Source organism: Echinops telfairi, unplaced genomic scaffold (genome assembly GCF_000313985.2).
Source record: "Echinops telfairi isolate 266 unplaced genomic scaffold, ASM31398v2 ScPeMD7_4;HRSCAF=17, whole genome shotgun sequence".
Lineage (NCBI taxonomy): Eukaryota > Metazoa > Chordata > Mammalia > Afrosoricida > Tenrecidae > Echinops > Echinops telfairi.
In genome coordinates, this window is record NW_022103900.1 from 37,742,623 (window position 1) to 37,759,514 (window position 16,892).

Sequence of the window (16,892 nt, forward strand, 5' to 3'; positions counted from 1 at the left end):
GGCAACAAATGTACAAATGTGCTTGACAGACAATGGATGTATGTGTAGATTGAGATAAGAGCTGTATGAGCCCCAATAAAATGATTTAAAATAAATAAAAATTAAATCAAATAAGTTCTATACACTAAAGTATGTGACAAAAAGTAGATGATCCTCACAGAGCCCCAAACAATGTGACAAAGGAAGGCCTTACAGAGCACAGTTGTCTGCATTTCTCCGGGGTTGGTCTGACCAGTCTCCGATCACCATCCCCTAAGGCCGATGTTCCCATTGTCGATCCTTGCCTCCTTTCTAAGTTAAAATATCCCTACAGATTAAGCTCAAAAGGAACGTTTCCTGCAAAGAAGAGACCTGCTGCATTTTGTATTTTTAAGAAACTCTTATATTATTTTTCTTGTATTTTATTAACAGCACGCTAACTCCTTTACTACCACTATCATAAGCAATAGAAAAAAGGTAGATGGCACCCTTTCAAAGGAAGAAAACTTTTGAGACCGGGGAAAACCAAGCAATCACATTGACTTGAACATTTTAGAAATTTTACTGTGCATACAAGGGGGTACCCAGAAAAAATGAAATTTTGTTGGGCAGAGCAGAGCTTTCAAAGTATGCATTTTTCCAGCTAGGTAAACATTCAGCAACTTCCTCTGAGTTAGTGCACCCAATGTCATTGCCTGAGAAGGTTCTCTCTGGTCACAGTGAATTTTTTCATAAAAGCAGTTTTGCTCAAACCTCATTTTTGTGATAATCGGTTTAAGAGAACAGTGTGTGGCTGTGCCATTTTGTTTCCTGCTCAGGTAAAATGCGACAGAAACTGCCATGATGTTGAACACAACTTACAAGGACCACACTATGGGGAAATAAATGTTCCTCAAGTTCAAGGACTTTATTACCCACATACCCTGTACTTAGCATTAGAAAAGGCCCATTTCAACTAACAGTACTCTGAATTTTTTAATAAGCAAACTTTCCTAGAGTTATACTCAGTCTTTGAAAACATAGATTTTAATTTTGTTTATAAAACCAAAACAAACAACCTACAATCTTTGAACATGTGCTTCTATGATGCTCAAGGAGTAAAATTTAGCTATCACCTGGGCCTGGGAAGATTAGAGTAACATCTGTCCTATCATCCCTTATCTATATCCCAAACCCTAAAAATGGCTCTTGTACCGATACAGACATATTTAAATCTCTGATTCAGCCACTATCCATACAAACAATAACCACTAGGAAGTAGACAGCATAACTGTTTTGCTGTGGTTGCTACAAAAGGAAACACAGAAGTTTTGTATGTAATCAGAATTTAAAACTCAAACTCCTGTGTAACTCAGCGACTCAATTCAGTCTTCGTCTGTAGGGCCATGTTTAAGTTTGTGAGTGATCATTTTAAATGAAACCTAAAACATATAGACGTGATTGATAAATAAGTGAGCATGGATCCAAACCACCAAAGACAGAACCTTGGCTCTACCACCTACTCTTGTGTGATCTTAGGCAATGTCATGCCTCTGTGATCCTAGTTTTCCTTTACGTGAAAAAGGAAGCAATTACACTGTTTACTTCTTGAGTTTAATGTGACAATTAAAAGACATGATGACTATATACTTTTTAAGTTAAGCTTGGTATAGGAGAAGAACGAAAAATGTTAGCTATGATCATCATTTGGCTCACATACTTTGGACATGTTGTCAGGAAAGACCAGACCCTGGAGAAAGATACCATGCTTACTAAATAAAGCAAAGGGTCAGTAAAAAAGAGGAATACACTCAAAAATATAGATTCGTACAGTCCCTACAAGCAACGGAACAGTTGTGAGGATAACATAGGACAAGGGAGTATTTCCTTCAGTCCTGCATAGGGTTTTATAAGTCCAAATGAATTCGATGGCACCTAAAATGATCATCATTATCTTCATCTGATATTTAGGATGGGGAGTTGTAATCAATCAATATGGGCCTTCTAGCCGTAATTCCTTATGCGATATAATTTTGGACTCCATATGCCTGTAACTATATGCTCATTTTGGAGAACATACTCTACTAAACTAATGAACTGGATTAGGGCAGAATTAAGACGGACATTAATAGAGGTTATATACTGAGTCACACCCTTTGTTTCCCTTGGAGCATCTTTTAAGACTCTACCTTCGGCTGAGGTCACCCCAAGTCAATGCACGTGCCTTCAACAGTGATAAGTGAACCATACTGGAAAGTCAAATCAAGCTGGGGGCTGGGGGCATACAGGTCTCGGAGAAGGCAATTACATTTCTGATGGTGGGTGAACAACAGGGAGGAGCAATCTCCCACTGTGAAAAGAAAGTGTTCAACAGTACTTAACTAGAACCCAAGGGGAGAATGTACTGAGTACTGTATTCCTAACTGGACACTTAACCTAATTACTATTCAGCCCTTGGTAACCCAGGCTAGCTACCTTAGCCTACTGGGACTTTAAAATCTGTTCTTTTGAGGTGCATAACATCCTCCATAGCCACTCCAGAAGGGCTGGATGTGGAAACTCTATGTGAAATGGATTTTTCCTCAAACTCACAGCAGAGAATGGGGTACTAGAGAAACAAATCATAAGATGCAGAGTAGATGTTTGTTTGACTTCTCCCTCGTGGTAATTTTTCTCCTTTGGCTAGCCAGATGTCAGGTAAAGCTACTCTGTTTACTCAGTTGTTTTCTGGGGAAAATAAGGGAAGCATGGAGTTAGAAATCTTGTAAGTCCACTTTCTTTCAACCATTAAAATTTGATATTTATGTGGGTTTAGGCCACACCTGTAAAGAAAGCTTTGAAAAGATATGCCCCACCAAGTGCTTTGGTGTACTGAGGAACCAATGATCTTTGTCTGAAGCTGGAAAAAAATCTGGAACTATGAAGAAAATTCTTCTCTAGGACTGAATGTTAAATAGAGTCTGAGGGCAGTCTGGGACGCTTGCTAGGTGACCAGCTGGATCTACTTGTTGAGTGGAAATTGGAGAAATGCAGCAATAAAGAGACAGGTTGAGTTTGGCCACTGACACCTGTGGACTTGGTTTACAGGAAAAAGAGAAGATAAGAGTGGGTTGACTAGTCTAAAGTTCATGACCTAGCATGAGAGGGCTAGGCTTGTTGAGTACTGGTGAGAGCCCATGGTCAAAAGGCAAGCCGACCAATGGGCACCTTGGGGAGACTAGGTGAGGCAGCCCACATTGAGTTGATCAGAACCCGACCAGATGAAGAGAAGTTATTTGAACCTGTGAACTGGTTCATCCTGCTGCAGACTTCATGGATGGCCTGTCCTGATTTGACTTTGCTTATAGATAGGAACTTAACAAGGTTCCAACTGGAATGAAGATTCTTCACGCCGAAAAAGGATTGTGTCCTCAAACATTGGGTTGATGTAAGTGGGCAGTATAGAAATCAGATACCCAAAATTTGGGGCATAAAGGTGTGAAGTGGTTGGCTTACAAACTTTCATAGGTGGGGGAATATGTTCATAAGATTATAGGATTAATGTGTAGGTGTTACTTAACTGCAATTGTTAGGCCAAAGGATTGTGTACAGGTGCCAAGCTGGCAAGGGGTGGATTGACAAATTTAAGGTTTATTGTAGCAACCTGGCTGATAAACACATGTGGGATTAATTGAAGGGTGGAGAGATAAATGGCTTCGTGAGCCTTGCCTTTCTAGGTCTCGGGTCTCTTGCTTTCTGATGGTTGGACTAGGGTGCAGCTTCCTTAGCCAGTTCCCTGCTTCAGCTTGCAAGGTTCACTTCCTGCAAGACATCCCTGAGGAGAAGTCACATGGACCTACTCCGATGCAGCCCTGGGTGCTGGAGCAGCCGTGTAGAGACTCCTGCCAGCACAGAGATGCTTACATGTTCACTTATTTGTCTTTCCTCCTACAGCTGGCATCATTGCATGTGTTTTGTGAGATTGAGGAGGACTTTGTAGATTGTTGTTGGACATATGGGCTAATGTTGAACTTATGGGCTTGGGCAGCACGAGGTTGAGATGCTTTCTTAATGTACACTTATCCTTTATATAAAACTCTCTCTTATACATATGAGTTTCTGTGGATTTGTTTCCCTAGTTTACCCAAGACTGACATATGGTAATCAGTAGCCCTGATCTTAATTTGCTAGTGTTTCAAAAGTAGATGACTTCTATTCTAAGGTTATAAAGTCATTGGACTTTAGTGCAGATGGACCTCTTGCGTTGAGGGTGCCCAATGAATTGTGGCCCAGAACTACCATATATTTACTAATTTAATGCCCTCCTTACTTCATTCTGACATATTTTAATATGGAAGGCATAGTTATGCCTTTGCAAATGAATGTTATCAGAAGTTTTGCTTTATCACAAACCTCTGCTGTTTATGTAAATAGTGGCTAGTCACACAAGGATTTAATCGGTACAAGTCAACAATTCATGCATTTTGGTTCATCTCCAGCCTCTATTTGTGTAGTTTATCTTCCACAACAGTATTTTAAAGTCTATTAATCTATTGACTAGATTAATGTCACTATCATACCGCAGGAGGATGATTGATAATGTTTTCTAATATACATGATAATGATGTCTCTGAAGTGTACCAGAGACATATATAAACAATTGTATGGTTGCACTTAATTCTAACCCTAGTCTAATAAAAATTAGCTCTATGGCATGGTCTTGCTTGATGCTCACCCTCATGAAGAGATCACTGAAGATAAGAGTGCTATAGCAAAGTGTGGTGAAAAACTAGATAGTGTCCAGCTGTCAGAAAGAATACTGTTTAGAGTCTTCAAGGCTTGTCTCCAAAAAAGCAATGATTTAAGTGAGGCCTCAAATAAGCCCACATGGAAGAAGTACACCAGCATATGTGATCCAATGATTAGAAATAATAAAAATCCAAATACAAAGGAGGGAATGGTTTTAGAGCTTAAATTGTAAACACCTGGTTTTCAGAAGGCTGTGACTGGCAGTGGGAACTCAGAATCCATTTTCAGGGTCCACATATAAATCAAGCCTCTGGTCAATCCCCTCTGACGATAGACAAGGGATTTAAATAGTCTTCTAATCACGCCGAGTGCAATATCTCTCTTGATAAGGACTGAAAATAAGGAAAATGCTCTAAAATTGACTGTGAACTAATTATATAATGTTTTAATAAGATTGAGCTATTGAATTATATGACATGTGAATTATATAGCAACACTTTTTTTTAATGCCATGCCCCTTGTTTTCTTGGGGGCATCTTTGTACTTAATAGAGTGCTTAACTAGACACCATTCTTTTTTTGCTTGAATGGGATCTATATACTGGTACCACCATAGAGTTCTAACCTACACACATCCTGACTCAGAAATCTATACCTTTATTTCATGACTGAACTTTGGTATAAGACCTGCTGTGGCTTTGGGACATTTTTGCCTCCTAGCCCTAGACCCTGATTAACCAGGGTCCTCTGACTTTACTTCTGCCTGACTTTTGGATTTGGGACTGAACAGCACCCACCACAATGTGAGGCATTCCTTTGAAGTTTCATGAGCTTCTGTGATATTTCCATGAATTGCAGAACCCAGGGTAGACGGAAATATCCTTAAGGGTGGGAAAGGGGATGGAATAGAAGGGCATCTTGAAAAAGTTGGACATTTAGGAATCTTTAAACCCCAACTTGTCGGCACTAGTGTGGTATTAACTCATCCAAAAGAATTTATTACCACACATTATTACCCACATTTTCCTCATTTCTGTTTTCCGTCTTTGAATTATCTTATTCAGGACCACATCCTTCCTATTCCTCAAAGGAATACAAATATATCTGCCAGATTCTAAGGGTTCTCACACCTTCACCAGGAGTGCTAGAGAATTTAGATTCTGTTGTTCCATTTGGGGAATTCTGTTTAAATTTTCTAACATATCTAATACTGTTTAATCTTATAAAAAAGTATTATAATTTATTATAAAGTCTAATGATGTGTCCGGCCTCCAAATCTCATTAAGAATTATACTTTCATTTTATGCATCAAGTTGCCTCCTTTCCATGTGAGACTTTGTTCCAATTTGGTTAGTTATTATCCAGGGGTGTCATCCAAAATTTATAAGTCTCAAAGCTGAAGTCATATTATCATTCCCCTAATAAATCTCTTGTCAGCCCAGCCTCAGATGCCTTCTTTGTTGTTGTTCCCCTCACTTAGGCCATGGAGTTATAACTTGTGCCCTATCAAGATGAACTTCTGAAGGCCGACTTTATAGGGTATGAACTTGGGAGAAGGGGCTTAACAGTACAGCAGTAGTCAGACCTGGAGGGTGGGAGACCCCACGATGACAGTTCAGCCTCTTTCCAGAAATCACATAATTTAAAAATCGGAAAACCCTCCAAGATAACTTCTTGTCATTATGTCCTCCTCCAGATGAGAAAAGTGAGGGCCCTAGATGCCTCAGCATTTATTGCTGTTAGGTGTCATCGCGTCAGTTCCAGCTCACAGTGACCCTGTGCACAATAGAATGAAATGCTGGCCAGGCCTGCGTCACACTCACAACGATTGTCATATTTGTTCCCATTGTTGCAGTCACTGTGTCAACCTTTCTTCTTGTGGGGGTGTCTTTTTTTATTTTATTTTTTTCTGACCCTCTACCAAGCATAATGTCCTTTTCCATGGCCTGGGTCTCTCCTGATAATATTTTCAAAATACAAGAGTCATAGTCTTACTATTCTTGTCTCCAAGGAGCATTCTGACAATCCTCCTTCCAAGACAGATTTGCTTGTTCTTCTGACAGACCATGGCACTTTTAATATTCTTCACCAACACCAGAATTCAATTGTATCAATTATTCTGAGATTTTTCTTATTTATTGTCCAATTTTTACATGCACGTGAGGTGATTGAAAATACTATGGCTTGAGTCAAATGCACTGTGGCAGTTATATAATACCCTGTCAACTTGAGCAAAGGGGTGGAAACTAGCCTGTCAATCAGGGCATAGCCAAGGAGACTTCTGTATGGGCATGGCCTTCTCCTGAGGATTCTGGGAACTACTATCTTCCTTTCTGGAGGTGGGACACACATTCTCTCTGCCTCAACTTCCTGTTGACAGGCCACATGGAGTCACACTGATGCCAGTCAGAGCCCTAGAGATGCTTCCACTGCCACTGGATCCATAAGACTTTCAATCCACAAGCCTGTGATCTTTCTGCATTTGGCATCTTTGCTTGTGTTGCATGAGTCAGAAGAAGAATTTATAGACTGGTATTAGATATATGGGCTGATATCAGACTTATGGACTTGATCTGGACTGGGCCAGGATGTTTTCTTAATGTGCAATTACTCTTTTATATAAAACTCTCTCTTACATGTATATGAGTGCCTTTATTCAACCAAGATGAACACATGCAGTTTAATTCTAAAAGTTATATTCTTGCTCTTTAACACTTTAAAGGGGTCTTGTGCAGCGTATTTTCACCTTGCAACATGACATTTAATTTCCTGTCTACTACTTCTATGATCATTAATTGTGGATCCAAGTAAAATTTCTTGAAAACTGCAATCCTTTCTCAATTTATCATATTGTTATCTATTGATCTAGTAGTAAGGATTTTGTTTTCCATTAGATTGTTTTTACAATCCATAATAAAGGCTGCACTCTTTGATTTTCATCAGCAAGTGCTTCAAGTCTTCCTTGCTTTCTGCAGAAACCTGCATAACCTTCTTTTTCTTAGTTCATATATGAATGGCTGAACGATATCTTCCATGAAGAGGTGAAAAAACTAATGTGCAGACGTAAATAGGTTTAGCCAATAAGCACATGATGCACTGGTTAATAGTAAGGAGAGTTTACTGCTTTTAGTCTGTAAGCAACACTGAAGCTTATACCACAGCTAACATTTTCTCTTGATGAAATAATGAATTGTTGCCTAATATGTAATTTGACTGACTATATCCTGGGTCTTTCACCCATATGCTAATGGCGGGAGTTCCAAAGGAAATCTTAAAAGGGAAATGACCTAGTAGTCAGACAAACCACTTCATGCAAGGTTGGTTCCCCCTGAATTTCAAAACCTTGTCCCCTACCATTTGTTTTACACTTACTCTTTGTTGGGATGGTCACAGGAGAGATTTAATGTCACTCCACAAACTGTTCTTCTAGCACTGAATGTTCAACCTCCTACTCACCCTACCTCTGCTGCTGCCCACATCAAACCATGGAAAATCTTTTTATACAAAACAGGAACTAGTTTTATGGGGAAATGAGCAACTCTGGTCTCAGCTTTTGCCATCATCATTGCTCTATTTACTTATTTAGATTCTAAAATATACTTTAATTGTTCACTTTGGATATCTAAAATTGTGATACATCTTGCAATCAGTGACATCATAGTTTAATTGCGAATTTTTATTTGTTGTGTATCCATAATATTGTGATGTAGGAATTCTGGTGGGTCTCTGGGCTGCTAAGGTCTATAGTTTAAATCCACCAGTCACTCCCACAAGAAAGATGAGACTTTGATCACATCAAGACTTACAGTTTCAGGAACTTTATATAGCAGTGGTTCTCAACCTGTGGGTCACGATCCCTTTGGGGGTCGAATGACCCTTTCACAAGGGTCACCTGAGACCATCAGAAATATATATTTTCCAATGATCTTAGGAACCGAGACACTACTCCTCTATCCGTCTTCAAGTGGGTCCATCCACATGCAGATACACCCACATACGAGTACCTGGCATGAAGACTGTTACCCCTGCTACACCATGCTTCAAGACAAAATTTCATTTATTTGTAGTTAGAAATAAATATTTCACAATATATAATTACATATTTTTGTGATTCATCACTATGTTTTAATTATGTTCAATTTGTAACAATGAAAATATATCCTGCATATCAGATATTCACATTACAATTCATAACAGTAGAAAAATTACAGTTATGAAATAGCAAAAAAATAATTTTATCGTTGGGGGTCACCACAACATGAGGAACTGTATTAAAGGGTATTAGGAAGGTTGAGAACCACTGTTATGTAGTGTCATTATGAGTTGAGTTTGAATGTAAGTGGGTTTGAATATCTAACAAACAAAAGTATCATGTATTTTAAGAATGCAGCATATATATATAAATGTGCTTTTCAGAGTCGGAAAGGATCCCCACTACCAGTTGGACAGGGCATGCTCCAGGATAAAGAGTTTGAGTACAGAACATAAAGGCAGCAGTGTCATTGTACTCTCTTTGCTTGTGGTAGGCCTGGTGGACCAGAGAAACAAATCCAGAGACACTCATGTATGTGTAAGAGGGAACTGTATATCAAGAAGTAGTTACACATCAGGGAAACATACCAGCCCAGTCTAGTTCAAGTCCACAAGTTTGATACTAATCCATAAATTCCTCTTCAGAATCACACAGCTACACACAAAGATGCAGGATGTAGGAAGATCGCTGGTCAGCCAGTGGGTGCAGTCTTCTGGATCCAAATGCAATGGATGCATCTCCTGGGCTCACACAGGTCTCTGAATGGCTCTTCCACAGGAAGGTAAAGGCAGAGAGAGAGAGGAAGTTTTCAGGATCTTCCTTATGAGGAGGTCACGCCCACCAGCAGGCACCAGCAGGCTTTAACCTGATTGACAGGCTAGACTCCACCCCTACACTTCAAGTTGACATAAAATTATGTAAGTACCACAATATGTTTTTGAGATACATATGCATACTTGTAGAAACAAGAGGATATTGGTATTTCCATAGGATACCATCTGTACATTCAGATATATATGTGCTAGCAAAAAAAAATGTCCACCAATGTAAGTAAACATTTTTCAGTGGTTTTCTCTCAGAATGATTATAATTTATTTTTATTCATTTATCCTTATCAGCACTTCCTGACTTTTCCTACTATTTTTATATGCTACTAACCATTAAAAGAAAACAATTGACATACAATTTTAAGTCATCACTGCTGATGATTATTCCATCAGAGACTATGGTTTGAGCACAGGATAGAGAAAATCTACCATGCCATCAGTACACACTCATGCTGACATACTCATATACCCACACATATACATTGCTTGTTCCTTTTGGTCAAGGACATGTGGTCGTGACTGATGAGAGAAGACAAGTCACAAGGAGGTCTTTTCCGTGTGTGATTTGTCAATGATTGCTATACATCACGCCCTTACGGAAGCCTTAATTTTATTCATTTGTGTTGATGTTTTTAGTGTTGTGTTTGAGTTTCTTTTCAGCAGGAACTGTATTTCCATCATATCTGCATTTCAGGGCTCAGTGAAAAGGGTCCAGTGTATGTCCAATGTCTATCAATGAATGAATAAATGAATGAATGAATATCTACTATTTTTGTAGTTGCCTAAAAATCCTATAATATACTGGAATAATCTTTGTAGTTAGTGAACAACACAGTTCAGCCACACATTTCAAGTGTGCCATAGATATTGAAGCAACTAAGATCTCTGGACTGTCTGGACATTATAAGAAGAGACAAGCGTGACTGGCAAAACCCAAGAGCTCATCTGCTGATGTTGGTATTGGAATTCAGAGCTACATTTATTTTATTATTGATTTCTTTGTGTTGTCATCTTGAAACATCCTATGTTTACTTGAAGTCATACATGGAAGTATCAGAAATTCTGTTAGAAAAGCTAAGTGATGTCCTTACGAGCTTTAGAAATGAATAGCAGGTAATCGTCCATCTAAGATGATCGCGATGTCCTGATAAGGCCTGTAATAGTTACAGAATCTATAGCTAATGGGTGCATGCTTTAGCTAATTGGGGAAACCACTGTGGTTTGTGGGTTTGCCAGCCAAAGCCCTAAGGGCAAGTTCATGATCTGAATAATAATAATTTGTGTGTACGTATATAACATATGATGAGATAAGCTTCTCACTTTAATTGTACTATAAAATCATATTTTCTGTGGACAACCAAATGGGCAGAGTGGGACTAATTGTCTCAGAATGAATTGATAGTTCCTCCGTTCATCTCTGAGCTCTGGCCTGTGAGAAAACAGACTTGATAGCATTGACTGATATTAACTTGTATATTCAAGTTCGAAAATGTTTTTCAGTGGAGCTCTTTATTGAGCTGGCCTATTGACAAGCTACCAACATCCATCAGATATGTCAGCCTATATCTCTAGAACACTGTTCCTCATAAAACAAGCTCTAAAAGCCAGCTGATAAGCATTTATGAGCCCATTAGGAGTGGGTCATTCTCAATAACTGTTGCTGGAATGGGGTGGGGGAAGCATGTATGCTGGGTTTTCAAGATCTAAAATAAAAACTTGTGAGGATTTGTTTTATCCTGGTGACACAGTGGGTACACAGTTTGCCTATACTTTATATTTCAGCGAAATCTGCCAGTATATCTCAGCATACCACAAACTGAATTGTAAGTCACAATAATTAAATCCTAAAATATCATTTTCCAGAAAGAGTTAGACATTATCTATTCTGGGAAGTAAATATATAACATCTGTATCTTGGGACATCATTACTGTAGAGCTGAACAAATGGTCATCGTGTATTAATGGCAGGAAAAATAGAAGGGGATCACAGTAGGATTTTTAGCATTTGAGTAATAAGTATCTAAACTGGATAATTCCAGTAATAAATGGTGGAAGGTTAGGAAGTAATACCCACATTATAGACACATAGCATACCCAAACTGACTATATTTAAATACGTATAAATGCGTTAGGACTAAATTTCTTTTCACTTCAGCTTGTAGTTGAAACTCTTTTGTTTCATTGTAATATTACCCTCTATCAGAAGCTCTCCGCTCTGTGTTCAGCCTGCCTCTCACTGTCCATGGCGTACTTGGTCTGGTACAAAAGTTCTCAGTGCCCACAAACGTCAGAATCACCTGGAAGGCACAGAATGCTGGTCTCCACACCCACACTCTCCTGGTTCTGTAAATCCGCAGTAGCATCTAGTTTCTGTACCTCCAACATGTATGTGAAAGTTGGACATTGAATAAGGCAGCCTGAGGAAGAATGAAGGTATTTGAAGTATGCTGCTGGTGACAGATATTGAAAGTACCATGGACTGCCAAAAGAACCAATAAATCTGTCTTGGAAAAACAACAACCGGAATGCTCCAAAGATGGAGAGACTTTGTCTCACATCCTTGGTACGTATTGGTTTACAATACAGTCCCTCAGGCTGTGTGATGAAGGACATGATCCTTGGTAGAGTGAAGGGACAGTGAAAAGAGGAAGCCTTTCACCAAGATGTATTGACACAGTGGCTTAATCAACACCTTAAGATAAGAACCATTGTGAGGCGGGTGTGGGATCTGGAAGTGCTTTGTTCTGGGGTACACAAGGTCACTAGGAGTTCAAGGCATTCAATGACAACCATCACCACACACCAGGGGTGTTGCGCATGTAAAACCCCTGTAGAATCAGTCTAGCATCACTGAAACATACCTGACACTGCAGTAAGACCAAGTAACTGAGGGGTGGTGAAATTTGTGTGTAGTGATGATGATATTCCAGATACTGAGGGGAGTCATTGTGGTGGTGTCCTTAGGTGTGGGGCTGCTAACAGCAAAATCAACAATTCAAAGCCACCAGTAGTCCCTTGGGAGGGGAGAAGCATGGGGCTTTCTACACCCACAAAGACTTAAAGTCTTAGAAAGCCACAGGGGCAGATCTACCCTGTCCTATAGGGTGGCTAGGAGTTGGTATCGACTTGATGGCAGTGATTTGAATTTGAGTGAGTCAGAACACAACGTTTAGACATTGCATTGCATCTGCCTGAAGTTGGTAGGAATAGACAGAGGCCATCCATGAACAAAAGTAGCATCTGAGTCACCTCTTAAAAAGGCATACCTTTTACTGCATGCTTCATTGTGCCAGAAAAACAGCCTCCCTGGGATCAGAAATCACCCCACTGTGCTCTGCTGGCGTCCTTGCAACACCTATGCATTTCACACTTCTTAACTTGTTCTCTTGACACCAGTGCCCTCACAGCTCTAGTTATCCATCAACACCAGCACCCTGCTCCCTTCCTGAAGCAGCCTTCTCAGAATCTGGCCTCTCTGAAATGATGTAGCAATCACCTGTATGTGCATGATTTGACACATTCCTTTTAAGAAGAAGCTCTGAAAGCACACAGAGTCCAGGGCCCGATTCCCACCCCCAGATTCAGGTGAAACAAAAAATAAGAAGCACTCAGTGGGGGATATGATTGCACAATGTGCACACCTTGCACAGATGGAGAATTCCAAATAGGATGTGAGAAGCTGAAACATATTGGAACAGAAATACTGGGCCCAATTCGACATCCACTGTTCAGGAAATCATTGAATTGTCAAATGCAAAAAGGAGTTAGAAGAAGGAGTGCCAGCCCATAAGTAGACTAACTTGTACCTCGAGGCCCTCTGGTTATCCTTATAATTACTAATATTCTTAATAAATATTGGACATTAACACATTTAATATACCAAGTGTGATGCCAATACTTTGTATATAATACCCCTTTACATGATTTAGTGCACTGAATCCTTAGGGTCATTTGTGATCCATTTATCATTATTTCAGTTGTTTATATATTCATCACCATTTCACAGAGGAGATTTCTGGGTTTAAGTAACCAGCTGACAAGCAAATGGTCAAAATAATTTAGTCCCTTTATTATTGATTATTTTTAATTTTTAGGAATTTATAAATATAATGATATTTTGATAATGGAATAAATTCTGAATCATTTTTTAATTTTGGGGGGGGTTGATATGGTGGATAGGCTACATATGCCTCAATGGATTATGGCGATAGAATAGATGAGATGAGTCATTAAAATTTTTCCCTTTGGATATAGCTAATTCCTGAATACATTACCTTCCCAACAATTCTGAAGGAATAGTAATTGCCAGCCTTATTTCAGAAGTCCAAAGAAACAAAAATTTATATAATCATTCCTCATATGATAACTTCTCATCATAGCATTCTGTCACTATAAGACTTCTTTCTTTCTACATAGTTATGCCAGTCCCTGGCTCACACATACCTTACATGGGGGAACTAAAGCCTCCCAAGAAACCCCAGAATGAGAAAATGTAAGTGGGTTTACAAACCATACTGTGGCCCTCACTGCTCTGTGATTTCTGGATCTTGTTACTTACAACTTTTACTTGCCTAACAGCACAGTTGAGAAGGTAAGTATAGGTGACTTGCAAGTATAGAGTGAGTGATATTCAGAGCATAGTGTGAACGTGTGAAAATTTGCCCCAACCAGTTCTTTAAGTTTGGGGTCATAGTTGTGGCGGCTAAGTGCCATCGTGTTTGTTCAGACTCAGAGGAAGCCTACAGACAACCGAATGAAACATCGCCAGCTTCTGTGACATCCTCACCCTTGGTATATTTGAGCCCATTCTTGCAGCCTCGTTGGCAGTCCATCTAAGGATCTTCCTCCTTTTTTGTTTTTTTGGCTGTACTTAATCCAAAGAAGTTGTGTTTGTTTATATTGGCCCTTTCACAAACTGCCATTGAGTAGATTCTGACTCATAGTGACCCTGACTCTGTAGAACAGGGTACAACTGCAGCTGTGGGTACTTGAGACTGAAAATATTTAAGAAGGAAATCTCTTCTTCCACAGCTTCGTGGAAGAACTGGCAGTAGTGGCTAGTAGCCCAATGTGTAACCCACTATACCACCAGGGTTCATTTTTATGTGGGGTGCCCCCCCCCCTCAGTTCCAGTCTTCTTTTGTTTCTGCCCAGCTTTCATATGCATATGAAGTGATTGAAAGCACAATGCCTTTGGTCAAGTCAAGTACACTTTGGTTCTCCAAGTGGGCCATTATTAATCAAAATCAACTCAAGGGCACTGTGTTTTACTGAGGGTAGCCATTTGTCCAGCACAATGCATCTTTTGATTTCTTGAATGACGATTTGATGAGTATTGATGGACAGCTTCATTCTTTTCTCTGTTTATCATGATAATGTTTATTGGTTTACTTTTGACAATGTTTGTATCCTTTACATTGAGCTGTAATCTGTATTATATAAAAGCCTGTATTCTTTGATCTACACACGTTTCAAGTTCTTTTCACTTTCTGCAATGTAGGTCGTACATTTGCATATCACGGATTGTTAACAAGTCTTCTCCCAAACCTGATGCTACATTCTTCTCCATATAGTCCAACTTCTCAAATTATTTGCTAGCCAAATGGCTTAACTAAATGTAGTGAGAGAAGACAACCCTGCTGCACACCTGTCCTGATTTTAAAGCATTCAGTATACCCTTTTTTCTGTTTCAAAGATTATCTTTTAAGCTGTTACAAGTTTTGCATGAATACAATGACTTGTTCTGTGATTCTCATTAGGTCAATGTTATCCATAGTTTGTTATGATCCACACAGTTGACAACAGTTGAAGAGTCAATAAAGGACAAGTAAATGAATTTCTGGTATTCTATGATTTTAGCCAAGGCCCATCTGATATTGAGGTGGGATCCACCCCATATCCTGATGGGTTCTAAGGGATGGTTGTGTAATTTAAGTAAAGACATTACGAGACAGACAAAAGTTCTGGGATGCTCACCTCCATGGTATCTGGAACAAAGTCCAGGAGAGAGAAAATGTATTCTTATATCAATTTATATAGTCTCAGGGCATGAAAACCCCTTAATTACAGGTGATCACATAGGTAACAAAGTGGGCTGTACCTTACCCTAGAAATCCCTGAGTTCATTGGAGGAGAAACCTCACATCAGTGCTGGGGGCAAGTGAAGGGAGAGTGACTGACCCCCGGAGCAGGAGCAGGGAGAGCAACGTGTTTGCTCCAGTCAATAAAGCTTCCAGCCAGATAGCAATCAGCCATGCTCTTATCAGAGGTAACTTTAAGGAAGCACTATTATGTGCTTGTAAGAGGTAACTTAAGGTAGCACTATTATGGGAGGATATACTCTTAATTATGAGAATGTGATTGGGCTACATCTCTAACTCACAAATGTCAAGTCTTCCCTCCACCCAGAACCCTGGTTTCCCAGGCTTTTTAATATGAGTTTGTCATATTAAATATGAGTTTAATATGAATAAAGCATTTGTTCACATACACTCCCTTCCCAGTCCTCAGTTTCCCACATTATTCTCAGTTTCCCCCAGTTGGCAATGATAATATCTCTTATTCCACATCCTCTTCTAAAGCTAGCTTGAATATTTAGTGATTCCCTGTCAATATACTGGTGCAATCATTTTTGAGTTATCTTCAGCAAACTTTTACTTGCATATAATGATGATATTGGATAATTTCCACATTCTATGCGGTTACCTGTCTTTGGAACAAATATGGATCTCCTCCAAGATGACTAGGTCAGCCACTAGCTTCCAGAGATGCATCAGTTTTATGAAACCTTTGGATTGGTATTCTGTCAGTTCCTAGAGCCATATTTTTGACCAATGCCTACAGCATAAGTCGGATTTCTTCCTCCAATATCATGGGTTCTTTATTATATGCTGCTTCTTAAAAATATTTTGAACATCAACCAATTATTTATGGTAAAGTAACTATATATAGTCTTTCTATCTTCTTTGATACACTGTGTCATTCAATATCCTATAAAAATAAATTTTTATAATAAAATTTTATGTATGCAAATACGATTCTGATACTCTGTATATGCTTTGGTGCACTGAATTCTTATGGTCATTTGTGATATACTTATCATTATTTCACATTCTTACATAATTGCCACCAATTCACAGGTGAGGGTTTAAAAACTAACTACAGTAAAAGTTTGATTTCATTTTTCTTTTAAAAATTTTAACTTTACAAAAGGTGTTTCTATAACCTTGCTCAAACACACAAACACACACTTAATTGATCATTATTTATGCTTAAAATGAAGATATTAATTGCTTGTTATGTAATATAAAATTGAATTTTCTTCAATGCTTCTCTTCAACCCATTCA

The 16,892-nt window shown here is 39.0% G+C and overlaps 1 protein-coding gene across 2 annotated transcripts in view; it reads left to right on the forward strand.

Moving 5' to 3' along the window:
- CNTNAP5 (contactin associated protein family member 5) overlaps positions 1-16,892 on the forward strand; it is a 1,132,484-nt gene that overhangs the window by 523,519 nt on the left and 592,073 nt on the right. The window lies entirely within an intron of this gene.